Here is a 9,440-nt window from a genome sequence, read left to right as displayed (position 1 = left end):
TTTTTTTTTTTTTTTTTTTTTGACAAAATAACAAAAGCAACAAAAAGTTATTATATAAATTTACATTTTCAAAATAGAGGATTAAACCGTCTCAAATTTAAAATTTCTGTTGTTTTTGACATTTTTCTCGATTTTAATTCCTTAATGTTGTTACCAATAGGACCGTTTGTGTGTTAAAATCGAGAAAAAGTGATGCAGATACCTAATATATACATATTGGCTAAAACATTTACATCGTTTACGGGTAATTTACAAATCGAATTAAAGACCACATAAAATATCGGCAACTAATTTAAACACCCTTGCCAAGAGATTGCTAGCCCAAACGCCTAAACGATCCAAAAGCATATAGGAGCATGTTACAATTGAGAGACGATGTTCATTTTTCTGGTTTGAGCATGAAACATTTCGGCGATATCTGTAGTCGTGCTGCATTCGTCAGGATTTCTATCTGTCACTTTACGAATAAATCTCGGAAACCTAACAGAGATGCCTCGGGATGGATGGACTAGACCTAAAGCGGCACCGTAACCAGGCGAGACCGTGAAATCTGCACCTCTGATTTCCCAAACAACCTCTGCGGAAAACCACATGTCAGGTGTCTCCCCTGTTATGTAGTAAGGCGGCTTTTTCGCAAGGATCTTTTCCCCGGAGTAGAATTCTTTCATCTACAAGATAAGCATCATATTGACGATCCTCGATACTAGAATGTAGAATCATGCTTGAAATTGTTCTCAACAAAACATAGACCAAAACCGAACCTGATTTGAACCAAAATGTATGTACTACCGGATCTGTTTCATCATTTTATAACAAAGGTAAAAAGAACCCAAAAACCAAACCCCAGTCGCATCCGACCATAGTAAATTACAAATGGGTTCTATTGGTTTCAGCTATAAAGCTAACAAAACCGAAACTGAAAACTACCAAACGATAAACCAGATGTCCACCATTAGTCAAAACGTTCGAATTCATAATCATAAAAGGTTTGATGAATGGAGAAGTGCGAAAGTGTAGTTGAGCTTTTCATTACCTCGATGTAAAAGGCATCAGAAATACCAGACATGACACAACAGACACTTTGGAATTCCTCAGTCTCAGGGTTGAAGCAGGCCATAAGGAATGGACTATACCTACACACAATAACAGGAAAAATCAGAATTCATCAAGATGCATTTGAGAAATTACCAGTAGTATACTTATGATTACAATTGAACTTAAAAGCTACAAAGCCAATTCAAACATTTTTCTTTCGGTAAAATAGAAAGTTGGGAAATATATTTTTACTACCATCCTGCTTTTCTCCCGTTGCCATGCCAAGCACCTATAGGAACTAAATCCAATGTGTCGCCCAATCCATCTACATAATCTCGCTTAACCTGAACCAGAAAAGAAATAGCACCATTTAATCCATTTCCAACACATTATCTTTAGTAAGATAATTTACAGTAAAGAGACCTTGAGCCATGAATCAGAGCGCTTTGTAGGGCAGTATCCAGCATCAACATCTAAAGACTTTACCATTTCACAAGATGAATGAAATGCTTCTTCGAGAAAAGCATTTATCCTACTCAAAGTGTCTTAATTATTCAAAGACGCTTCTTCTGCTCCCACCTATCAAACAATGATCGAGTGAAAATACCAAAACACTTACATAAGAAGGCTTTACAATGTTCTGGCCTATACATTTTAGGTGAGAAGCTACCATAGCACTTACAGTTATTTCCTTAGCATATTCAAGATAACCTAGTCTAGTCTCAGGAAAAACCTCCTTTAGACCTGAAAGTTTGAGCATAACCAAGTAAGATAAGAGTGTGCATATATGAAACTGGTAGAAAAATTGAATGCATCATGTTAAGGGAAAAAAAGAGAATGATGGGAATTACGCCTTCGTCTCTCACGGAGGGGAAGAGCCAACAACCTGCATTTATCAACATATAGGTTATTAGTATAAATGCAAATAAAAATAAAAATAGTGAGTAAGAGACTCATACTGTTCTCCATTGACGAACATAATATCAATCACGAAGACGCAGACTTCAACCTGCAGAAAGCCATTAGAAGAACATATTGAAAAACTAGAAAAATGACAATGGACTAGGAATTTTGTATTCAATGGATACAGTAGGACGAAAAGAAAAAATTTCTTTAGGAAATTACCAAACGTACTGAAAAAACAAACAATTAAAAAAAACTCCAATTTGCCTAGCTTTGTTGAGAACTTGATTAGTAGAGACTGAAATGCAAAACGATGTGAACTTCCATACTAACATTCAATTGGAAATGGAGTGTAACATCCTAAGCATAAAAAACTTGTCCCCATATCCAAGCAATTAGAGAAACATGAGATAAAACAGGTGACAGGTTTGTACCCGTCACTACAACAAAGGACAAAGGGGCAATAACGTAATTAATAAAGCCAATGAGAAAACTGCTGAAATTTTTGACATTAATGCTGATAATCATATTCATATAGTTGTTATAAGGTTGTATGATATTGTGTTCAATACCTTAATACATTATGTAGTTATCAAAGCATCTTTGCTCCCTCTCTCTCTTGTTGATAACTCTTGGAATGACATGAGTTTGTTTCCATTCAATCTATCAGTGGCAACCACCTAGAACCATAAAAATCCAGTATACCATGTTTGAACAAGAGAATTGATGATAAACAAGTACTGGTTGATTTTGAAAACCAGCAACAGGTCCCTTGCCTCGTTTTCTTGTGCCTAGATGGGTTTAGATAGATAAAGAGGTATATAGTGAATTATAAGAAAATTCTCCTACCTCAGCGTCCAACATGAATGTCTCAGCGACATGGCAAGAAAACCGTTTTATGACATCAACCAGATCCGGAAATCTGGATGTTGTTTCGTCGCCATTCCGAGGAAAGATACGCACAGTACCATCAAGTAACTTATGGATCTGTGCGCGCTGGCCATCATATCTGAAAGTCATATGTAGACATAATAACAAGGTGATTCAGAAAACACAGAAGATTAGTGGAGATCAATCAAGTGCAAAGACCATGGAAATAATATCAACCTCTACTGTAACATTTAATGGTATCTAACAGAATGCAAAGAAGATTCAAGGGTTGTGAGTCGAAAGAAAGAAACAGACATTCTGTTTATAATCAGAAATTTATCAGTTTTTAGTAGTTTAAGAGAAGTTCTTGAGACAAACTTACTTGCATTCACAAGTAAAAGCCTTGTCTTGGAAGAGGTTAAAAAAATCTTGAACCCCCTTAGCAATTCTGCAATGAAAAACAGTAATATAGGCATGAGATCAGCAGTTCTAATCATTGTCTTGCAAACAAAGATGTCAGGTGGATCTCCACAATTACTTTGCAAGCATGGGTTTTATAGGTATCCCTGGGACCATTGACAAAGTTGACGTTGAAAACTGAACGTCTTTTTCCATACGAGAAGGAACAACCACGTCCTGTTTGGAAACAAATAACGAATAATGTGTTGATATTGATGTCTCTACTTGAAAACATTACTCTAATGAGTAGGACAAAGAACAAACAGTTTGAAGTAAACAGCTGGAACTCAATTTTTTTCCAGAAAACAAATTTTAAGGAAAAAAACAGATTCTTGTATTTTCACTAATTCTTGATCAATTCACTATTTCACCCTAACGTTATTAGTCGTAAAAACAAAATTTAATGCAAACAAATAAATAAGTAAAATACTAAAATGAAATTTTGCATGAAATGACAAAGCAAAAAGAAGCAGGGAAGGTAAAGATTGATATTTAAAGCTCACCAGAGAAGGAAGCATGTTGTAAGCCTCAACTACTACAACAGAAACACCCTGAAATTTTGAAGTTTCTTCTTAACAACATAAACTTTTGAAAACATACTTGACTTGATAAGTGAGAAGAGAAGACTTTGTCTGAACTAAGAAAGGAAACAAAATCAAACCTCAAATTTCTCTCTGAAACAGCTTTCGGATGGTTCTTTGTTATGGCAATTCCAGAACGAATTCATAACGATTGCTTGCCCGAGTGCAGGCAAACCTTAAATTACGGGCCTGAACAGGGACATCGCTGCTTGTAACACGGAAGTTATGAACAATACTATGAAAAAGTTATCTTCAAGAAACTCTTACCAATGTTCTAACAAGAAATTTGATCTCATTTTCTCTACAAGAGCGCATTAGCTTCACGATGAGATTTTTCTTTTGCCTAGTACTTCCAGTACCTGTTTGCACACTGAGGAAAACTGTTAGGATCTTTCTAGAATAACTTGATGTAAAACAATTTCCGGCTAGAAAACAAAGATCATTATAATGATCCACTAACAATGAATCTGTCCTTAGTTGGACGAAAGCTTAATTGAATTACCAGACATAAATCACATACTGTTTTGCTCACGAGTGTCAAAATCAACAAACAAGGCCATCTAAATCTGTCCCACTCACTTTCAAGAACCTGAATAGTTATCTGGAGACCACATAAAATCATTTAATTTATTCCAGCAAATCCTCATTGTCGTAGGCATCCATAGTACTTATACCTATATATGCATGAAATAGATGTAAAAAGAAAGGAAGCCACCAACAAGACCAATATAAAATTTAGAAAATAGAAATGTTGTTAATGTATAAAGTTCTTTAACACAAATATTCGTTATAGCCATTTTAACAGACAGATGAACAAGCAAACCCGAATATTTTCATCTTCGAAGAGACAAAGTGTCATCAGTTTAATAGCTGTACGAATCACCAGTTAGGCTCTTTAACTTATCTTTAGTAGAGTTGAAAACACATCTCTAACTAAAAGTGGAGGTGGAGGAACCAAAACCTTTTGTGTTTGTCGACATAGCTGAGCAACATCTCCTGAGAATTTTGATATTTAAAGCTTATTTCAGCAGGGGGAAAGTAAAGAAAAACAACCAAAAATTAACTCGGATGGCATAGAATTGTCTTTAACAAGATCCCCCAGTCTATTATACATATCTCTCACAATAGATCGACTTATTCCACATGCTTCTTCCAATGCAGAAGAGATTAGGCTTCCACCAATGTTAAGCTCCTGCACAATTAATACATGATCAGTATTTTTTTTTTCATGTTATTCAAATAAAACGAGAAGGAAAAAACGATAAAACTTAAACTGACAATATTCTCATGGTCAGCGGCAATCTTATTTGTGCAAAGATAAACAGCGGGCAGAACATCTTCTCGAGAGAGAGCCAACAAACTGATAGATGCGAATTATACAGAAATATAAGTTCCAGTAATCATTGCTGCAGCTTAATTAATAGAGTGAACCGGAAACAAAGAGAGTTGGAAACCTTCTAAACATGTTACAAAGCATAGACATAGCTTTGATTTTGCCCTTTTCACCTTCAACGGAAGCAAATGTTCGAACAAGGTGTATATATGGAGCTGGTTGTCCCTCCCTCCAACAAGCTGCATTATACCAAACACAAAAATTCAACTTGGCTGAAAATTTCTACAATGCTGCAGACAAACTCTCTCAAATTTAAGAGAAAAAATGATATGGTATAAGATTTAAAAGACTGTGCATATAAATACACCAACCGTGCTCTTTTTGTTTATACTTTTCAGGAGGTAGAGATATATAATTTTTGTCTACAATTTCTTCAGCTGATGGCTGCACAGATATGTTGACTTCATATCCCGATTTTTCTGATGCCTTTTTTTCCTCCTGAGAGGAGCATGCTTGTAGACATTCTGAAATCTGATTTGTTTTGCTAGAGAATCCTCTCTCACCTGCATGCTCGTCAAGTATTTCACTGGGATTGCTGTAATAGATGTTCAGTGCCCTATTTATATCTCCTTTAGCCTTGTCAATGATGGAGGCAGCATAATCTCTCAAAGATTCAGAACCATTAATAACATCAATAAATTGATCTGTCACTTCTTTGTATGCTTCTGTAGCATCATTGTGAACTATCTTTTTATATATATTGCATTCTTCAGTCTCTGAACCAACACCAACAGAATTAGATCCACTATCCGAGACCTTATTGAAGAATTTTAAAAATGGTTGGCTGCCTCGGACCAACTGGTCTCGATTTTGGATCTTTCTTGGCCTTCTTGTTTGACTTACTGCTCGAGCTTTTGCCTCTTTTCCCAGGAGAAATGGCATCCTTTGTTAAATTTATATCTCTTGGTAAGTCAAAACCTTTTCGAATTGCTTGAACATCTGGACAAGTGCTCTTCACAGGATTTGGTTGCAAGTCGGTTACATCGTCATTAAACAAAACAACCTGATTTTCGAAGGAAGGCGTGGGAAGAGAGGATTGCTTGTAAAGCTCTGCTTCACATTCATAAAAGTTACTTACCATTTCCACAGGATCACCAGCATGTTTTTTAATCAGATCTAACATCTGCTCTTCAGTAACCCAAGCAGGCAAAGAATCACGTACTTCTACCAACAATCTTTCAGTCACAGAACTAGGAGTTGTATCATGTAATAAGGGTTCTGTAGATGATGAAACATTATCTCCACCGTCTTCACATGCTTTTATATCTTCCCCTTCGTAAACATCTATATCATTTTTCTCATTCTTCTGGTAAGATTGGCGATAGAAACCCAATAAAAAATCCTTCTTGTTTGCCATTTCATCTACCAATCCAGAAAAATGTTTCTGCATTTTATTAACCTCCTTGCTATCTAGCTTCTCGATATTAACTCCAACTGTAGGAATAACTCTTTTAGGTTTCAAGAACTTAATGTACTCTCTAAGTTCATCATAGTTTGAATGCTCACTATACGGTACAAGATGGATCTCCATCGAATCTTTAAACCTAACCGCAAACTTATTCCGCTTCACTTCATAAGTCCACCCTGTGGGCACAAAACCTACAATTTTATCATACCCTTTCTCAACCATAATCTCATCCATCTTCACAAAATTCGGCCTAAAATACGGCCAAGTCTCACCCAAAACATTCCATCCCACAACATGAACATCGCTCTCATTCTCATCCGCTGTAAACATTCCATCCTCTCCCCACCCCAAAACCGACAAAATCGACATCTTCCTCGCGTCCACAACTATTTTCCTCTTACATCTCCTAGCAATCTCAACCAAAATCTTCTCTTTACCAACAACATAAGTAGCAACAAGAAACAAAACCTTCTTCTTCGAATCCACACACTCCTCACTAATCTTATCTACCACACTAACCACATAACCAACAGATTCCTCTTGAGTCGGGAAAACAAACTTAGGATTGCAATAAGTAGTGTCCAGAAACACACCATCACAACCAACAAAGCCACTAAGAAACGAATCAAATCTCATCTCATCACAGAATCTAAAATCTCCAGTATGAACATACCTCTCAAATCCACCATCCTCCACTGTGACTTTGAACAAGAACTGTACTGCTCCAGGACAGTGATTCGCGTCAATCAACACAACTTCAGAGCCATCGATCACAACCGTTTGTTGCATAGGCAAAGCGAAGATGAACTGTGAAGGAACTTGAAGGACTTGTTCAACGAGACGAGCGGTTTGTGTGAGCAGAAGATAATTCCTCGGGACCAAGAAGACGAGAGGCCGGAGTAATGATCGGAGTGAAAATGCAAGAGGATGAAGGCAAAGGAGGAGGAGGAGGAGTATTGTGGGAAGCGGAAGAGGTCGACAATGAATTTAGTTTTAGGGATTCGTTTTGATTGAGGGATTGAAAGAGATGAGAACAGTGGTTTCGGTGGGGGGAATTGGGGAGAGATAGAGGAGATTGCTGATGAGTAGAGATTTGTAGAGTCAAGGTTTAGGGTTTCTGAGTTGCCGGCGATTGTGGTTACGCCGGAATCGGAGACCATGATGAGGAAGATGGAAATTGGCGCCAAAATGCGACGGTTTTGGGATTGGAATTATTAGGGTTTGCCTTTGGAGAAAAGTAGAAAACGAAAGCAGAGTGTCACAGTGTGATTCTTCAGGACTGTTACTAGCAATTTATATTACAAAATGATATTTACATACTTGCGGCAAAAAAAAAAAAAATATACATACTAATTTAGGCCGCAAGTATTGTAAAGGGATTTTACAATAGCCAAAATATACTTTAGATTTGGGTTCAGTTTTGATTATTTACATCTTAATCTTAACAAAATACACGAATTCAATCCAAGTTTCAAATATATCCAAATTTAAATCTCTTCAACTATATTAAAAGTGAAGAAAAGGTATGACAAACATGTTTCTTGTTGAAAATGTTTTTTTTTGTTTTGCATTTCTTTTTTTTTGTGTGTTTTTAATATGTAAAAAGAATATTTTGGTATCTAGAGTTCATAAGTATAGAATAAAAAAAATACAAATAAGTCTCTACAAAATAAGTAAAATTTCTTTTTTTTACAAAAGAAGTTGTACATAGTAATATATAAATACTGGAGATTTTAGTATTAGTTAAAGAGATTAAAATGGTTACAATGCACCTACTAAATGCTTTAGGTGATGGGTTCAAATCCCAATAATGACTATTTTGCACTCTGTTTATATATGTTCGGATTAATTCGGATATCGGATAATACCCGATCGGGTTCGGGTATCCGATCTTAATAAATTCTAAACCCATTCGGGTATTTTAAAATTTTAGAAATGGGTTTGGGTCGAATTTTCGGATTCGGGTATTTTGCCCACGCCTATACTATTTCTATATATAGGTAATTCTCATAAATATTACTAAAATGAGTTTCTTTTTCCAAAAATAATATTATTTGTAGTTTTTTCTTCTTCTAAATATATCACTAAAATGTATATTATATTAAAAACTAATCCCTAAATACTAAACACTAAATCTTATCCCTAAAAACTATATCCTAAATCTAAAATTGTCAACCCAAACCTAAAAAAAATTTTGGAAAGTACAAATTTTGTAGTATTTTTGCAAAAAAAAAAAAAAGTGATATTTTGAGTAATTTCTCAGTATATATTTGGGATTCCCTTAATTTAATTAAATAATTATAGAATTTTATAAGCTAGTGTATGGAAGACCCACTGTCCCCCAAAGTTACAACATTTTATGTGGCAGATACTTTCTGAGTGTCTGTTAATTTAAGACAACGGAGTATTTCTTGTGACTTGGAGTGTTTTCAGTGTGGGGCTGAGGGGGAAACTATTAATCATGCTCTTTTTGAGTGTCCACCAGCGCGGCAGGCTTGGGCTCTTTCTAATGTTCCGACGGGAAACCTGACGTTTTCCACGGCTTCTGTATATGCAAATATGGATCACTTCTTAGGGGCACAAAATCAAAGCTCACAGGTTTCAGCATTTTCTTGGATTATATGGTATATTTGGAAAGCCCGAAATGCAAAGGTGTTTGAGAATGTGGTCGATCAGCCGGATGAAGTGGCACGGTTAGCGGCAAGCAAGTACATGCCTGGTCAGAGGCTCAAAGTGAGGAGGATGAGATTTACCACGTTAGTCCACGAGCTGTTCCTGGTCGGGGGTGGGG

The 9,440-nt window shown here is 36.1% G+C and overlaps 1 pseudogene; it reads right to left on the bottom strand.

The window, feature by feature from the left end:
• Positions 360–7,809, bottom strand: LOC104704677 (annotated as a pseudogene).

Source organism: Camelina sativa, chromosome 7 (genome assembly GCF_000633955.1).
Source record: "Camelina sativa cultivar DH55 chromosome 7, Cs, whole genome shotgun sequence".
NCBI lineage: Eukaryota > Viridiplantae > Streptophyta > Magnoliopsida > Brassicales > Brassicaceae > Camelina > Camelina sativa.
Note: the sequence above shows the minus strand (reverse complement) of the source record. Positions and strands in the feature narration are given on the sequence as shown.